The sequence below is a fragment of the Athene cunicularia genome (assembly GCF_003259725.1).
Source record: "Athene cunicularia isolate RWA chromosome 1 unlocalized genomic scaffold, athCun1 chr1_part1, whole genome shotgun sequence".
In the NCBI taxonomy this organism is placed as follows: domain Eukaryota; kingdom Metazoa; phylum Chordata; class Aves; order Strigiformes; family Strigidae; genus Athene; species Athene cunicularia.
Genome location: NW_020799091.1, coordinates 86,477,835 through 86,497,390, shown reverse-complemented (window position 1 = coordinate 86,497,390; position 19,556 = coordinate 86,477,835). Strand labels below are relative to the sequence as shown.

The 19,556-nt window shown below is 36.6% G+C and overlaps 1 protein-coding gene across 3 annotated transcripts in view; it reads right to left on the bottom strand.

Moving 5' to 3' along the window:
- The window catches only part of IL1RAPL1 (interleukin 1 receptor accessory protein like 1), a 790,829-nt gene that overhangs the window by 742,259 nt on the left and 29,014 nt on the right, over positions 1 to 19,556 (bottom strand). The window contains exon 1 of one of the 3 annotated variants that reach the window (XM_026854149.1): positions 18,002 to 18,086. The exons of the other annotated variants lie outside the window; for them this stretch is intronic. The gene's annotated coding sequence lies outside the window, so the exon portion shown is untranslated. Of the gene's footprint in view, positions 1 to 18,001; positions 18,087 to 19,556 lie in introns of those variants that run through there. 3 annotated transcript variants of the gene reach the window in all.

The following is a 19,556-nucleotide window of genomic DNA, read 5'->3' as shown; positions in this document are numbered from 1 at the left end:
GAGTAATTTTTTGGGGGTATTATTGTTAATAAACCAAAATATCACATAAAATAAACCAGATTGTTATCTTGTAGACACTTCTGTCACTTCTATCATGTCCTAAAAGGAGGATGAATCCAAGATGGGTATCTTCCCTGAACCATTGCCTCTCCAGCCCTCATACAGAGATCAAATAAGTCATTTTTGGTGTGCTAATCCAGGAAAAATAGTTCTGTATTAAAGCACTGTACCTCAAATGTCAAATTCTAAATTCTTTTGTGATTTGTATCTTGTGATTAAATTTCATCTCTAGAAACGACACACAGAAGTTAAAGGGTTTCAAAGCAGTTCAAAGTCAGGCAATGCAAAGTTGCACATACAGCAAACAAACAAATACATAAATAGCCAGTATTAGAAAAATTTCAGCGCACTCTTCCAAACAAATGATGACAGCAGTCAGGAGACTAGGAGGATAATTTACCAAAGCATCAGAAATCTTCGTATGACTTCTAGCAAGCAATATGTATCTAATTGTCACACCTTTTTTCTCTACTCATAAAAAAATATCTTCCCACCTGATATAATCTATCCTGCATGTTGTAGCTTTGATGCTTTCAGCTATGGACTGAATATCTTTTAATTACTTCGTCTGTTAACCTTTACTTCTCTGAAACACTTTACTGAGTTAGGTTTCCTTTCAAATACTCTTATTCTCGAGTTGAATAACATATTATAGAGTTTTCTCTAACTACTTCTACCCAGGAAGCAATTCTGCTTTCTAGAAGTCCATAAAGCACGTATTATAAAGATTCCATACAGCCTATTTCATAAATACACTTTGTGATAATTCAACTACTGCTGTGGGATGTGTAAAATAGATAACTAAGCATTTATTAAAATCTTGATATGTAGAGATGGAGAAGATAACCATCTGATTATTTGGAAATTACTCATTTGGCTATGTTACATATTTTCCTTGTTTTATCAGTACCTAAAATGGGCAGATTGACACGTTGATTAACACTGAACTGTTATTAGTTTTGAAATGTAATAAATATGGGCAAAAACCAGACAGCACATTTATATTATTTTGGAGAAAAAATACTGACCACTCTGTGCTACTTATGATACTGTCCAATCACTGAATATTCCCATAGATGATTTACTCATATAAGAACAAGTGTCGAATTCAAAAACAGTCTAGTGAGAAATGAGTATCTGTATGTCTTGCACTGGAGAATACTTTTCTTTCTGTTCTCATACATACACCTCTTGATGGAATTCCTAACCTTATATTCCATAAGCAGAAAAAATATGAGTTGTTGCATATGGCCACAGAGATTACAAGTAATATTAACCTAGAATTATAACTGAGATAGTATCACACTTCCCAAGTTGAAATACATTCATATAATAAAATGCTTAAACACTAGATTTCAATGCATAAAAAATCTGATTGTGTTTAACCCCACAATTTTTAAAAATATGACAAAAATATTTCTCCTTTCCAGGACTTTGTAAGTATGACTTGACCAAGATCAGGCATTACGAACATTGTTTGTGTTTGCTCTTAAAGGAGATTTTAATACACTGCCTTCAAAATCTTGTCCTTTGGTTTTGTCAGGAGGAACAGCTGATGTATTATTAAACACTTCTGTAAGCTGTGCTTACCTCAACTTTTCTGTAGATCTTAAAATTGTAAAATAACTGGAACTAAATTCCAAGAGAATGAAGTAGTGTTTGAAGGATTTCACACTTCTTAAAACTACCTCCAATGATACAGAGAAGTTCCCTTTCCTTCATTCATTGTGCATTCATTTTATACATCATATTTTAGATACAACCTACTTGTATAGGACCACAAGTGCCAAGGATGTTAAATAGTTAGTTATCTTATGTTGAATTTGATAGCTTAAAATTGACTTCTGGTATTATTCTTGAAGCCCAAAGTGAGCAACTAGTTGAATCTGTTTGATATGAACAGGCACTCGGGGGTGCACATATTTGAACTTTAAGAAAATAGAGAAATGATTATGATATGGAGACATATGTGTCTCAAACATCTGATGTGTCATACCACCAGCTGGAAAAAACTCTTGGTCTGTCTCTAAGGTATATTGCTTCACATCAGTCAAACAGATACTGAAGTAAGGAACCATTTCATTTGGAATAGGCAAAGTTCTGTGCCATCACTAAGATTTGCAGGTTCACTGAGGAGCCAATCAACAGTGTAGCAAAGTCACTAAGAAGCCCTCTCAAACAGCTGGTAAAAGACTGGAGGGGGCACACAGTTTGGGGAGATTTGAGTTATTGGGGTTTTTTGAACTAAAGAAAAAAAAAAAAAACACGGAATTTACTGTTGCCTTCAGGACAAAGAGATAGAATCCTTTCCTTTTAAAAAAGGTAAGAGAAAATAGTAATAACATTGACATAACACTGACGGTATTACAAAATATATTATTGGGATGAATCTGAAAATCTGAATCCAAACTTCTGCTAACAGTGTACTATACATATTGTTGTTCATGCTTCAAGATAATAGATTCACATGAGAGCTATCTAAGATTTCCCTTTCTGCAGCTGCTTATTTGAGGAACTAAATATTATTTAAAACATAAGAATCTCATGATGCCAAACAAGGCCAAGTGCAAGGTCCTGAACATGGGTCGAGGCAATACCAAGCACAAATACAGGCTGGGTGATGACTGGATTGAGAGCAGCCCTGTTGAAAAGGACTTGAGGTTACTAGTGGATGGAAAAATAAATATGAGGCAGCAATGTGCGCTTGCAGCCCAGAAAGCCAACTGTGTCCTGTGCTGCAAGAGAAGTGCAGCCAGCAAGTTGAGGGAAATGATTGTTACCCTCTACTCTGCTCTTGTGAGACACCATCTGGAGTGCTGTGTTTAGCTCTGGGGCCCCCAAAATAAGAAGAATATGGACCTGTTCAAGCAGGTCCAGAGGAGGGTCACAAAGATGATCAGAGGGCTGGACCACCTCCCCTATGTTCAGCCTAGGGAAGAGAAGGCTCTGGGGAGACCCTGTAGCAGCCTTCCAGTACATAAAAGGAGCCTGCAGGAAAGATGGGGAGGCACTCTCTATCAGGGAGTGTAATGATAGGATGAGGGGTAATGGTTTTAAACTGAAAGATGGACATTTAGATTAGATATAAGGAAGAAATTCTTTACTGTGAGGGTGGTGAGGCACTGGCACAGGTTGCCCAGAGAAGCTGTGGCTGCCCCCTCCCTGGCAGTGTTCAAGGCCAGGCTGGACAGGACTTTGAGCAACCTGGTCTGGTGGAAGGTGTCCCTGCCCGTGGCAGGGGGGTTGGAACTACATGATCTTTAAGGTTCCCCTCCAACGCAAATCATTCTATAATTCTATGAATCTCACCTACTTTAAATTCAGAATTTTCAAAATACCTACATGAAAGAATGAATGATTCTAGTTTTTACGAATTGAGATATTGTGCAGGAAGTGCCAAACTATTCCAGATGTGATACTTGATAGAAAAGTGTACTTAGTATCCTTTTTAATTGATCCTTTTAATCTTTGAGTATCCTTACTCAGTTGATTTGGCTGATTGGGCACAGTAGCTTCGCTTCAGAAAATACAAATTCAGCTTTTAATTTAGGTCACTTTATCTCTGCTTCCTTCCCATGTACTCAGTTTTAGAGGACTGGAACATAATGTGACTCAGCTTGATTCTTCTGGCAGTATCTTCTCAACAGAGGTTCCATGTTAACACATTTGCAGGTCAGGACTTATGTATAACTGGTGGATCATACTAAGCATTTCTGTGCCTATCTGCTTGCAGTCAGAGCTATTAGTACCTTGCTTTTTATCAGGAAAAAGTTAATTCTTTTTCTTATTTATATATTTTTCCAATAATTAACTTCATAGTGACATTTCTGTTTGCTTAATGGCCCTTTTTTGACCCAGTTCCAAATACTCCTGCAATCATTAACCCTTAGCCTGTGTTCCAGATTAGTGTGTAAAAGACTTTCTGCAGCTTACTGCTTTAACACTTTACCAGTTAAATGTATTATTCTGCTGTTAACTGGCTTCTTAGTCTAGAAGTGGGTCAACTGCATCTACCGACCTAAATTGGTTATATGCAGACATGCATGCATTTGTGTGTCTCTGACTTATTTGTGGAGGAATGGGTTTTGGATAGTTGAACTGCAATTCAGGTCACTTTTGAGAGCATGCTCTTCTATGGCAGAGATACAAGCTAATATTCAGCCTGTCACTTTTCACAGCCTTCTCTTTTTAACTTTTTCTGACATGTGCCTAAAGGATTGATCAAGATACAAGTGTCTCTTTGAGGAGAAAAGTAGTAAAATGACATAAGTGAGAAGAGCGAAAAGAGACATCAGATAATACTTCAAATAGAAGCTGAAAAGCCACACAGACTCCAGCAGCATGAAGCAACATCAGTACATGGTCACCCTACACTGAAAAAAAGAAAGCTTCAATAGAAGTGTGACAGCATGAAGTAACAAAACAGAGTTTGCACAGTAATGATTTTATGACTTCCTTTCAACTTCACTAAGGTACACGAGAGAGCGCTTTCTGGCTTTTCAGAAATGAGAATTCTGCATCATCAAGAACTCTCTTTTTTTTTTTCTAAAAAATTAATTCAGTTTCTCATTCTGAAAGATCTTAGCTAAGATTTGTATTTTTTTCACTTCCCTTCTTATCATGTGTTGGGGTTTTTTTATCTGATTGTAAAGTTGAATCTTGTATTCTTGCCTAAATGCACTAAAACTTCAACAATAAAAGCATGTTCATGGCAGTCGATGTACAAAAATCTAACTGAAAGTTTTTCATATTACTTATTATTTCTTAATTTTGAGATAATCAAGTTATAGTAGTTACTTTTTCCTTGGGATTTGTCTGCTAGCTGGTATTTTATATTTCCTGTGCTTTTATGTATTATAACAAGTTATATCAACCTACAAAGGCCTTTGGTTACATATTACACATGACTTGTCTGCATGTTCTTTTACAGTGGGCAGCAGGGCCACAATGTGAAGTATACCATGTACCACTGCTGAAACAATCTCATCTAATTTCTGTACAGTACCTCAGGACTTCTAACTACTGAGAGTCAGCACAGTGAACCTACATGTTCAAAGCTGTTGCACTGGGCTTCCATAGCACTGCCTCTCTTCAATGACAATTTACTTTCCTAGGTCTCACTGGGTTCACACTATTACTCATCCTTCTCACTAGCAGGTCATTATTATACTTCATTATATCCTTTCTACATGTCTAAAGCAAATTCTGTGTTCTACACATCTCACTCCTGATTTAGTTATTGACCTTATGAATTCTAATACCTCTGTGTTTGTAGTATGCTATGCAAATTGCTTTCATAAAAACTGTTTTTGAAACCAAAATGTATTAGAATGGTCTCAAAAGATATTTATAACACTGTGCTAATTATAACACTTGAAATGCAATGCCTTGAGATCACAAGAAAGATCTTACCAAAGGACCCCTGTGTGATAATTTATTTAATAAAGGCAATTGAGTTGAAGGTGTGTTTTGACAAATGAAACTGCAGATTGTGGATACATCCATATAACCGGTGCTGTTAACACTTCAATTATTGCAGTATAAAATCAAAATCACACAGAGCAATTAGTTTCAGTGAAAATAAAATATCAGTGAAATTCTAAAATATATACTCAGATTCTTAAAAAAGCCCCCAATCAACCGTAAAAAAAAAACAAAAAAAAACAAAAAAAAAACACAACAGTCCATAGAAAAACAGAAAAAATTTGCATGGCCTGTTAAGCTGCCACATCACTTAGGTACTTGTCTTTTGAAATACTAGTCCAGTGGAATTCACGTCTCACATCTCTTCTGCTCATCGGGTAGGTGTAGCCTTACTTCATCTATTTAAGGTTTACTGCATACTTTCTTCTATGTTCAATCAATATTCTTCCAGCATAGAGACAAGAGGTGGGAAAAGCACTGGGAGAAGCTTCTTCACGATCACTCTGATAGCAACAGTAGCTTTAAATCAGGTTGGCATTCTGCTAAGTGCAAAAAAATATGATAACCCTAATCCCTGAGATATAAACATAAATTAAAGAGGAGCTAGGGAGGAAAAGAGATTTTTTTACATCCTTTCTTTTATACTTAAGAGATTCATTTTAGAAATAGGCCCCCAAAGACTGTTTGCAAGAGGCAAAACTGTAGTTTTTAAGGAGGTTATAACTTCTTAAATAGGCAAAGTAAAGCTCATTTCCTTTGAGCTCAAAGTCCTCCTTGCAGGGATCTTTACAAAAAGTTAGAATCTCAATTTCTACATGAACAGTTTGCAATTGGTACTTTTCTGACAGATATAATTTGCAGAAGGTACTTCCCTGTCACTTTCTGTTTGCATGTGCTTCAGCCTTGTTGGTTTCAGGATGTTTAAAATGCTGGTAAAGTCTGCGCAGTCTGGAACAGTTGAAATTTTAAATGTTTCACAGAAATTCATTCCATACCCCTTATTGCCTGAAAGAGATTTCAAGTTCAAATTTATTATACTTTAATGTTAAAACAGGTCCTACTGCTACTCTACTTTCCCCCAAACTGACTTAAGATTTTATATACAATATAAAGATTTTATAGACAATATAGTAACATTTTCATCTTGGTAAGAGGTTGCATTTACTAATTCAATGCGGTTAGTATATTCTGGGGTTTTTTTCATATAGGTTGGTACGTGTTGGTGTTTGGGTTTCAGTTTTTTGGTCTTGTGTGGCTACAACAGAAAACCGTGATTTGCACATTGAGTGTTAGCTTTTTAAGAAAAAAAGTAAAGATAGAGTCTAATTGCTTCAGCACTGTAACTGAATCTTTCTGGTAGTCATGGATAGATCTTAAAATCATAGTTCACTGTAAATATAATACTAAGATTTTTTGTTAGTTTGCTTGGTTATTTTTTTGTTTTCCCTGGTCTGTTAATACGTGTAATAAAGAACAGTTCTAGAATATTTTTATCCAGTTTAGCCAGTCTGCATTGACAAGTGAATAAAAATCTAATTAGAAAACTGACTGAGAAAAATCCACATTTCTGTATGCCTAGATTTAAGCCTACACAGACATTGACTCAGGCACTCAAACACTGAATGACAGAAACTAAGGTGTGACTATATTGCAGTCTGGAACTTTATAATCATATATGTGTAGTCAAGCAGTCATGTACCTTATGGAATGAATATGATGAACACAGCCGAAAAGCTGGTCTGTGTGTCTCCTAAGGTTTCCCTCCTGTCCTTTCCTATGAGCAACATTTAAAGCCCACTACCCAATTTCCCAACATTTTATTCTACTGTCTGTATCTCAGCTCATAAGCCTACAACTGAATCTCTTGCTTCTCTTTGCTAGTCAGCTGAAATACACTGTATACTGCATAGAAAGACCTCCTTATTGATATTGGACAACCTTACATTGGTTTTTTCCTTATAAGTTGAATTGCTCATTACACAATTTAGAGATTTTTTTTTTTTGCTTAATCTTTATCTGATAGATGAACTCCATCATTACTAGATTTATCCAGTCAACCACAGTGTCTTTCCTTGCACACAATTTTTGTTCTCTCAGACATGTTTGCAATCTAGTATTAAGTGTTTATCACACTCTGATGATGAACCCTTGTCATCCAGCACAGCCTATCTCTCTCAACTGTATCACTGACTAGATCAGATACTACAGCACTAACATAACCCACTCAGAGCAATCCACAAAACTTCTTTTCTTTCCCACTTAATTCCATACCAGTTACATTTCTGAAGTTTTTCTCATCCCATTGAAATCTATGATGTCAGTTATAGGACTTCATGGTAGTAAATACTGATGTTGGTCCTGTCATCCCATGAGGGAGACAGAGTAGTGATGTCACCAGCCCCATGCAGCCATATAGTCACATCACTATTTTATGTTTTAGGAAAAAGAGGGAATTTATTTTTTTTTTTAATCCAGTTCTTTGTACCAAGGTATCCCTGCTATTAAATGAAAAAAAAATCTCTAATTCACTTGCTTACTGATGGCATTTTATGAGCACCCCACTCCGCTTTAGAAATTTAGAGTCCAGCATGACCTGAAATTCCATATACACCCTGAAATCTGGCCATTGCTTTTATTACACAAAATAATATTATATTATATTATAATAACAACACTATTATGTTGACTGAGGAGGAACACCATGCTTCACAGGTCTGGTCACACTGAGATGACAATGTATCCCTGTGTAACAGCTGCAGTCAGTAATCTGCGCAAACTGCCTTGGTGAGGTGACACAACCAAGCAAATGCTCCATTAGTACTGTGACTGGCAAAGAGCTTTCTAACTGCTTTCCACCTTGAAAATGTTATTTAATTTGCTTCATGAAGAAGGTGGGATTTATCCAGTGTTCACTGTGACCCTGTTCCTGCATATTTGCTTCTGTGTTGCCTCCTCAGAGCTGTCATATTCTTTCCCTGTTTTTCTTCCTCCTCCAGAAGTGCTCTGACTGCATCAAGCCCAGTCCTTCTTCTAGGATGCTAACTGGAGGTCTGACATCCAAAAAGACTGGAAGCCAGAACTGTGTCTCACTTCTGTAGGAAGCAGAACAGAGACTCAGCACTGCATTTCACCAGGACCCCAGTTCTGCAGCCAAGTAAAAGAATGATGAGTAATAACCTTAAGCAGTTGTGAATCCATGTTATCATTTACTGAGGATCTGCAGAGTAAGAAACAGATGTTGGCTCCTCTGGCAGTGTCATTCTGGAAATCAGAACCTTGTAACTCTAAAACCTTGCAAATTTCCCTTCCCACAGATACCCCTGCCCATATTCTTTCAGTGTACTATTGTTCTTAGTCTTTCCATTGACTGCAAATCTCTAGCCATAATGTGATGTCTGACCTCTTATGTTACATGATGTAAGACTGTCTTCAAGCCTGCCAATAAAGAGATTTGTGTAGCTGGTTTTGATGGCAAATTTTTAAGAGAGTTTTGTCAACACTCCTTCCAGCACATTGGTAGTTTTGTCTTACATTCTCCTGGATGTTATTCCTTTCAAACCCTAGGCAACTGCCATTCACCCCTGCTCTCCCACATGCTCATCTGTTCGCTTTCCTGGTAATCTGTTACTAGTAGTTGTCATCCTGCCAGTCCCCTAGGAGAGGTTTGAAACCAAGCCCTACCTGCATTTGCTCAGCACCTTATTCCCCACCTGGTGTTTTCACTTTCTGTTTATTGACCAGACTACTAGTTGGGGCAGAAAAGCATATCTTCTCAGACTGAGGAGGAATGGTTTGACTGCTTGACAAAGAGCCACTCCAGTAATGGTCTGGGAGCATGGTGGAGGCACATTTGGTTGGTTATATGCCATGCGATTTGACTGTGCTAAATTCTACGGTTACTGTTAAGGGAAACTGCAATGACCACACGTAAAATGGTATTAACCCCAGTGAAATACTGACACATACCAGCAGTTTGCTTATCCTCATACAAGTGTCACTACAGAGGGTTACATCTGTAAAGTCTCCTGAAGAAATAAGAAGTAGCATTAGTAGCCACGCAGCAAACATATGGTGCCTCAAAGCAGCTGGGAAAACTGTGCTCCAGCTTTCTTGATGGAAAGCACTTTTCCTCTGCCAACTGCATTTTGTAAAACAGTTCAAAGCCTTTTACCAGCTTTCAGGGAGCTGCTTGCCACAGGGAAATGCTTGTGAAACGAGTGGGCAGGCAGGCACCCAAACAGCAGAAGTCATAAGATATCTAGCTACATCTCCCCATCTTCCAGCTTCTTCACAGAGTGCTGGGAATAACTGCTGACAGTGAATATTACTTAAGGTATGTGAATACAAGTAAGCCCCCTACAACTACAGGATAGGCAGTTCACATTATCAGATGAACTGAGCATCAGCAATGGTATTGATAAGTCAATGTCTTCCCACCATCCACTTCTTGACTATGCCCCACTGAAATCCTGATTTCTCTTGGCCCACTTTTCTTCTCTGTGGTCAAACACATCTTGACCCAGTATCTTGCCCAGTCTGTATTCATACTGTTAACTTCAGGTCTAATGTTCAAGCAAATGAAACCAGTTGGTAGGTCCAAAAGGTCAGCTGATTATTATCTAAGAGTCTAGTATTTCTCTGCTAGGTTCTATCAAATACTGCAGCTGAACTTCAGGTAATGGTACTGACTGCATGATTTCTTGTCCTAGTTATCATAGCTGCCCTTCAGACTTAGAACCACAGAACCATAGAATAGCCCAGATTAGAAAGGACCTCAAAAGATCATCTGGTCCAACCTTCTGTGGGAAAGAGATTCTAGAAAGAAAGGAATACTTTAAGAACAGAAGAATGTTATGAATATGAAGTCTATCAGTAGAAGCCCTCATAAAGAGGATAGGAAAAAAATGAATAATAATCGAAGTATTTTCTTAGGTCCATTCAATATAAACATCTCTCTCATGGGGCAACCACATACCATTTTACTTTCCCAGCTCAGAACAACAGCATCGTATGACAGCTGCTCCCTCAAAGAGTAGACTAACTAGAAGAAATATAAGATCACCCACAGGAATTATATGTTCTTTATATGTCCTTAGTTAATATTTTCCCATTCAGGAAGAGGAACCATGTTACACATTCTGAATCCTTGCTGAACATTAAGACAACTCTAAATCACAGTTTTCCATTAAAATAAATGCATATATCCCATGATAATAAATCATTACTCTAAAATGTTGCAGCGAGACCAGCATCTTTATTAAACAATGTAGTAAAATTCTTACTCTCTCTCAAAATGTTAAAGAAAGGAGGAAAAAAGGAAAAAGGTACTGCTGAGTCCTACATATCAACAGATGCAGGCTCCAAGAGATTCAGGGAGCAACTTCCTTACAAAGCAAGCCTTTCTTCCTTACCCTCAAATAATAATGATTTCAAAAAAGACAGCTTGCTACCAACTTATTCTTTCTTAAGCAGGGGAACTAATTTCATCTGTGACTGCACCACATGGGTAGCCCTAAAACCAGGCCCTAAATCATATTGGGTTCCCTGGGTCAAGATCAGCATCTTAACCTCTATCCAAAATCTAATCAGTAAGCAGTGAAGGCTACATAGCATTACAGGAAATAGACCTCAGAAATTGGCCTTCTGCATTCCCGTCTAGTTTTATTTCCCAGACAGTGCCAAAATGTTATCTAACCACTTTGGATAAAGAAGACAAGTATACTACAAGTATATTCAACTGAATTCTCACAGTGTAAAAGCAGCTATTTTCCCTCAATACCTCACAGATCATATAGCGTATATTAATACGTTTATATTAAAAAATTCTGGTACTTACAAACTGTGATCAGGAGATCAAGTGGCATCCTTTCCTGCTAGACCAACAACTACTAGGACTAAAAATGGACTAATCCAACTCCTACATTTATTTAATTTAATGTAATACTTCTAAATGTTCATATGAAAGAAAAAAATGTATCTTAATATGGAAGCTTAGTTAATATAACACTAATTGTACAAGAGAAGGAATAATATCTCACTCTAAACAATATTGTCTCTGGAAAATTAGCATGAACAAAAATATGGTTTTGCCCTTGAAATGAAGCAATAGGACTGCAAATCAAAGTAACAGGGAGCTGTCTTTATAACATGAATTTTAGAGAAAAAGTGCTCTTCAATAGACAATTACGTCAACGCCTACAGGAGTAAGAGAAGTGAGTGTATAATGAACCTCATTCTCCCTTTAGCACTATTAGTATAGCAATAGTAATTCAGGTAAGGTACAATATGAACACCATAAGGGAATGGTATGGCACTCTGCAAAAGCTTTTGTCATGGATGAGCATGCCCAATAGTCGCATTCAGTCTTTGTGTGCTGCCAGCTTCCAGAAGAGCTAGACTGAGAGGTACGGATGAGTCACGCTAGAAACACAATTATGCTGTATACTGACATTTCATGTATCTCCTGATCTGTTTCTGCGCTCGCTCCTCCTAAAGCACTCCATTGGGTCACACCTTATCCCAGTGTGCATCACTGCAGGAAAACTCTATGTTTCTTGTTTCTTTTACCACTGGTAAATATATGAAAAGTAAAATAATGAAGATGAACAGACAAGATAATAAAACTTAATGGATGATATTTCAAAGCTGTATGTGTACAAATGTGCATTCACTTCTAAGAACACATGTATCAGTTAGTACTGATGGCACTAAAGATTTGTGTGTCTGACTTGACCAGTACCAAATATTTTGTGTTTATGCTCATACTGTCTTTTATGTCTTGTGTAGTTAAATAAAAAATAAATTGTCTACAAAGTGTTTGGTCTGTGAGATAGGCCTGATTTTTTGTTAGTTACCAGATGTGCTTCTCAACTCTTAAAATGTCACATGACTTTGAATACTTAAAACCAAACGGCCTTTTTTGCTAAGAAAAGGTGAATCAAGGTTGTACAACTCCTATTCAGTGCTTTTGTAATCTACTCATTGTTCTGTGATCCTAAAACCAGCCAATACACAGTCTCATAACTACAGTGTTGCAAGGACATGCATTTTCTTAAATTCATTACAACTGCATTGAGCGATAATATCATTGTTTCAGAGAACAAAAATTCATCAGACTTTGGAAAAGGAATAATACACAATTGACATAACCAAGGAAATGGAAGTCAACAGAATATAATTTTCCAACATAATTCACTACGGCAAGCACTATTATCCTAAAGCGTCGCACACAATCCATAATAACCACTTGAGGGCACCTCTTTATTTTAAGGTCCTTTTAAAAGACAACAGCTTTCAAGAAGTAACTTCAGAAGAGATTTTGGTGCTGAAAAGGAAAGACTGCCACCTACTGAATCTTTCTGTACCTATTCCTTTAAGTCCTGAGAGCAGTTCCCATCCTTGCAAGCACTGGAAAGTCCAACCTTCTCTGTGCTAAACTTACTCATCGGGCAGGATAACATTACCACCAAAAGAAAAAAGAAACATTTGGTTTTATCCTACTGAAACTTCTATAAAGTTCAAAATTGAATATCAGACATGTGACCTTGGTTTTTAATCAGTTTCTCTTTAATGAATAAAAAAGTCTACTTTAGGATGTAGATACATTATGTGATAAATATACATACTCTTAGTCACATGAAGCTAAAAAAGCCTTCCAAACCCATAGCACTTCTACAGTAACCTCAAAGACTACCTTACAAATTAACCCATTTACCATCTGTGCTTGTTTTCCTTGATTCAGTTTTCAAAATTAGTCCAAGGCCATTTTTCAAGTAGTGGCTTCACATCTCTTCACCTGACCTTGTTAAAAACACTCCACGGTTCCAACAGAAATTATTACATCATGGCTCCTTAGCAGCAAAGACAACAGTAAGATTATCAGAAGAAAAACGCACCAGATGATTGGTTTTAGCCATTACATAAATAGTGCTTATCAAAGATGAAAAGCAAAAGTACAGAATACATGATATGTTTGTAAGGTGTTACTAAAGGATAATACTCCCAATCTAGAGATTATTTGTCACTTCTCAGGATTATAGATTCGGTTATAGACAGTATTCAGGGCTGTTACTAAGCTGAATGAATATACCTTGACCTACCAAACTGGGGAAGCTTTTTCTTTCAGTTTGTTAGCTCTCAAGTGGATATACTGAAATATTCAGATCTCCATTTATTAAAATAATTTATTCACTATCTAACATATAACCAAAAAGCTATAAAATTGCTTGGAAATGTTTCACATCAAATTCTATTAAGAACACTTTCAGGGAAAAGATAGGATTCGTCCCAACAAATCTCTAATGCAGGCTCTTTGTTTCCACCCTCTGTTTTATATGTCTGATATATTCATACTTAAAGGAAAAAGTAAATGTTTCTTTTAAATCATTATGAAGCTTTTCTTAGCATCTTTCATTTGTTTCTACTAGTGCCTAGACAACTTGGACCAAATTAACAATAAACCAAAACAAACAGCTATTTTGTTACTCACCCCTTCTCTACTCTGCACTACAGACATTATTGAGAAGACCACTGAGAGTAGGTTTCACAGGTGAGGAGTAACCAACGTTACTTTTTTTCCTTTTATCTTCTTTCACCTTGCATTTACACTTGTCATCAGTGCATAACTCCTTTATTAAATACCTACTATATGAGACAACGTTTATATAGAATAAAAGCTATCATCTTTGTCTATGGATATTGAATCTCATTAATAGATCTGGTGAAATAAGTTTCAAATTTGTGATTATGACAACTTTCTCTTCAAAATATTAAATGGTGACAAGGAAAGAGTAGACAGTATGGCCAAAGAAAGTTGTAAGCATGAATAAGGATGGATGACCAGAGAGGCCAATCCACCACATAATTTCTAGAATCAGAGATGGTCTAGCAGCATTTCTACTGATACATTTACTGGAGAAGAACTTTAAATTGTAATTACCCATTCAATTATTATTGTGGAACTTAGTCAAGGTCAGTAGAACCATATATGTATTTATTACTTGAGAGATGTGATCTGATAGCTAGGAACCATTTCTGATAATCCAAGAAGTCCCTCCAAGTCATTTGTTCCTAGAAATTATGCCTTCAGAGTCAATGAAAGCCAGAGGTTATTATGAGACAATCAAATCGTAGATAACGTGATGTGCTCCTCATGTTTCCACAGGATTCACCGGGAGCACAACTTTGTAATTTAGTAGCTCTGAAATTAGTATCATGTGAACGGATGATGTATGTGGAATGAAGAAATTCATCAGCACCAAAATTGTGATTTAATAATCTAATAATATTTCACAGATAACATTTTGCCTCATGGATCAGTATATCCTAAATATACTTTATTATAAATACTTCTCTTATTTTAGGGCTGGGGTAGCTTTCCCTTGTTGATGAGGTCAAAGTTGGTATCTGGAGATCGACTGATAAAGGTTAGAAGGTGTTAAGAGCTGGAAAGGATTTTAGCACTGTATACTCAGAGAGAAGGTGATCATCTTCAGATGGAGATATATTGATAGACAGAACCAAATCAGACATAAAGCTCAGTCAACAAAGATACTCAGTCACTGCAAACCAAATCTTACAGTGTTTCCCATTTAGCAACCTCCTACCTAGCAGAGTTTGCATGCCTGACTTAAATGAACCAATTCTTCATAGATGTAAGGAGATATTTTCTGAATCTTAAGCCTTGCATGCAGGAAAAGGTAACAGAAAGGTAGTATTCTTAGTCTGCTCTTTGATTTATGGACCACGACCAAGGTAAGATATTAAAGCTGAAATATGGAAGCTGCAGTTAAAACCTGGGAAGAACCAGTTTAGATACCATCGCTGCTTAAATAGAAAATAGACTTTGAGTTTACATCACTCTCCTGTCAGATTAATGATTTAACCACCAAACTGTTAGTGTATTCTGACCATTTTCCTCTAAAATACTTTCACAATGTTTTAAAAATTCTGTATTTTAGCCACTGGGCCTGACAGATACAAAGTATTTTTTAGTCATGATACACATCTGGAAGCCCTGAATTTCAGTTCTTGCTACAAGCAGTAATTTAGTGTTTTATCCAATAGTGATTAAATTTAACAGGTAACACTAAGGAATTATTACCCAGAATATCCTGCTAGGCACGTAACCATTTAGCATATTAGCGATCCAGTTCAGCCACTTGCTCCACAGTACTTGCTCTTTTGCCTACGCAGAAGGGATATGACATGTTCATTCCATATAAGTGCCTGAAGCACAACATGAAGAAATTCACCATCTACATCTCCTGAACGTTTGTGTCCAGGAGACTCATGCTCTCCCTACGGAGCATGCAACAGGAACAAACTGAAACAGAGGAGGTTCTCTCTGCCTATCACGAAACACTTTTTCACTGTGAGGATAACTAAGCCCTGGCACAGGTTGCCCAGGGAGGTTGTGGAGACTCCATCTTTAGACATATTCAGAAGCTGGACATGGCTCCAGCTCACCCTACTTGCGCCAGGGGGTTGCATCCAATGACCTCCAAACTCAAAGTTCTGTGATTCATTATTATTGAATTTGCATTCTCTATACTTTAGGGGAAGTGAAATGTAACTTTTGGGAATTTTGACACTGGGCTTCAATGACAGGAACATAAGCTTCAAGATTTTTTGTTACTTCCAAACTATCATGTTACTTTCAAACAATCACCACTAGGTCAATGTTTTGAAAAAATCTTAGAAGTATGTAATGTTGCATTAAGGGGCTTAACATGTCTGTTATCTGTAGAGTTTGTAGTGGACTTATCCTAAAATGAATTTCAAAGAAATCAGAAATATTTATTAGACTTCATTCTACACAATCAAAGTACATATGAGGAAATATAAAAGGACTGGATGGACGTAAGAGAAATGGGAATTTTACCTTCAAGTTTTCTTTCTGACATGTATGACAAAACACAATGACTATTAAACGTATTGCAGTGATCAGAGTAACAATGCCCCATTATACTTCTCTATACTCTGCTGTGATCTGCTTGGTCCAGAAGATTTGTGCTTAATGACAGCAGGGAGTACTAGTGATGTCATACTAGAGTAATTTCTCTATTAAAAAATACCTTAAAGTTACAATCGGGTTTTAAAGTTAATTTTCAAGCCAGCCCATTGTAAGGGTCATTCCCCAGGCAGTGAAAGGGCATGGCACTTCCAGGGCCATGAAAGGCTCCTGCAGACATGACTGTGACCCTTCCTCCATTTAGCTTTTACTGCGTCAGAAATCCAGTCCCATACAAGTTAACTGGCAGGAGCTGGAAATACCAGGGACTGAATGTAATTGCCTGCTGTCGTTTTCTGCCCCATTTGCATTACAAGACACACAAATTATATCTGAAACTTGAGGATACATGGTATGAGTGCAGGACAGTGACAATGTCCTTGCTGCTCAATGTCCCAACAGTTACTTGACTTGCTGAAGCTTCTTCGATTTTCCTCCTTTCTTTTTTTTCTTTCTCTTTCTTTCTTTCTTTCTTTCTTTCTTTCTTTCTTTCTTTCTTTCTTTCTTTCTTTCTTTCTTTCTTTCTTTCTTTCTTTCTTTCTTTCTTTCTTTCTTTCTTTCTTTCTTTCTTTCTTTCTTTCTTTCTTTCTTTCCCTCTCTACACTTTGATTACTTAAATGATATGCAAAATCACTGCATCAAGCAGTAAATGATGCATGAAAAAAATGGAAATATACTTGCCCTCTGTGTGGTGCTATGCAATCACTGCTCTGCTGCTAGTCACTGCTTCATATGTGTGTTTATCTGCAATATTAAACTCAGACTCATGCAGAAAGAAAATAACTGTAACTATTTTCTTGTCTCTCACAAGCAGCCAGTCTAAGCTCACTGAAGCGATCCCAGCAACACAGGAGTGTAAGACAAAAATGCCCTTCACTTTTGTGGAGAAAGAGTAACTACATAAATCCAAGAGATTTTTCTTACAGGTAAAGAAGCCAGAGCTACTTTCTACTTCCTGATTAAACATTCTGAAAAATATTTTTCATGCTTGTATTTTGAATTTCTAACAAATACTAGAAACAGCACACTTGCTTACTTACAAGCTAAACAGTGACACAGACTGTTTGCCTAGTATGCAATAAGGGAGCTTTTATACATTCCGCTGTTGTTACATCCATCCACGGCTGGCTGACCTGTTTGATGAGCATAAACTAAAAAAAGACTAGATTTTTTTCTTTTCTTTTTTTTTTTTCTTTCAGAAATGCTATTAATGTACAAGCATTTACTAGTCTTGATTCTGACTGCAGTCAGAACTATATAATTATACATTATTACAGCTCTAATGACTTCTATAAATTCTCTAACAGATGTGGAAATCTAGATTTCTCCCTGTCTTCTTTAGTTTAATGATGAAATTTTTTATATTTGTGCTATCAAAACTGATTTTAACCCAGGATAGTAAGAATCATGAGTAAATATTTAAAATTAAAATTTATGTGTGACACAGCAAAAAATGCCCTATTAAATGGAAAAAATGAAAATTTTATCTCTTGATTCAAACAATACTTTTTCAATCCACATGTTTGTTCACTTTTTGGCATTCACCAGGACACAGTTTACTTCATAGAACATGCTTATTCTGTGCTTCTTGCTTTAGCTTCAACATGAAGTACAAAATACCAGAGGTGCACATTTCTCATTTGCTAAGTAGACCAACAGAAGCAGAATGCATTAGTAATCTGGTGATATTCCCATGCCAACTAGCACATCTGAAAGGCTTTTGATAAACTTTGGCAATGGGCTTCCCAAAGATGTGAATGAATAAACACAACCTTTAGAGGCTCAACTATATCTCAAATATGCAACATCCACTACACATACTTGATAAATTAACAGTCAATTTGTAACAAGCACTTAGAGAAAAAGAATAATATATGTGTGGGGAAAAACAACACACTGTGTTTGTAAACATAGAGAAAACACAGAAATAACCTCTCTGGGGTGATATTCAGATAGCTGCAAAAATTTATGTCCATACAGTGAGACATGAGAGACGGTGAATGTTTTCGTAATCTCTTTCAGGAAGAAAAAAAAAAACAATAAACAGGTAATATATTTTTATCAAAAGAGAAGGAGGGAAGGGAGTGCTGGTTGGTTGTTCTTGTTGGTTATTGATGATGTTGTTGGTTTTCCCCAGAATTACCTCTTAAAACAAATGCTGAAAGTTCAGTACATACATAAAGAATGTTTGTGTAGCAAAGCCTGAATTTCTTAAGGTCTTGCCAGGATTTTCTTTAAACATGTAACAGAACATCCATATTTGGAATTGTAAGTACAGTTGAAAATCCTTCTGGGAGAAAAAGACAACAATAGTCTATAAAGCTCCTCTTACTATGTGAAAATAAAAGCATCTGGTAGTATAATGAGTGTCTTGTTGACTCAGTGCAGTTGATCATCTCTATTCTCAGAAGCACATGCACTGCAGTCAATGGAAATTAATGCAAGAAGTACCGGGGCATGAGATGATAATTTGTCCCCTCAAAATGTGTATTTTATTCAATATAAGGTAAATGTTACAAGAAAATATTGGAACCCTAGCTAGCAAGTGTGTATAAAAGAAATTCAGGTTTAAATAACTTTGAAAGTGGCAATAATTGATATCTTCACAACTATCCCTATTGATAGAAAACTGAGAAGATGAGTTTTAAGTGGTTTAAAAATAAGCAAACAAATGAATGGAGAAGTAAAGGAATGAAGGACATAAATCAGATGAGTAACCTTTATCCCAGATCTTGGAACTCTGTAGAGAAAGTTGTAGCTGTGGGATTAGGTGAACATCCTTATCAGTTTAGCTGAAGTTTACATTTTTCTTCTTCTAATTTAGTGTAACTAGGTAACAGCTGCTTGTATTTTCAATTTAAATATATCTCTAGTCTGAAAAGTTATTAAAATGTTGTAATATAATTTTCTTTCCAATTATTTCCAGGCCAAAATCTCTCGGATTTAAATTAGAAACTTTTTGATTTGCTAGCCCTGCATATACATTCCCAAATCCGAGAGTCACACCCTTCCCCTGCCCCATATATCCCTAACCTTATTATTTTCCTTTCTTTACTTCCCA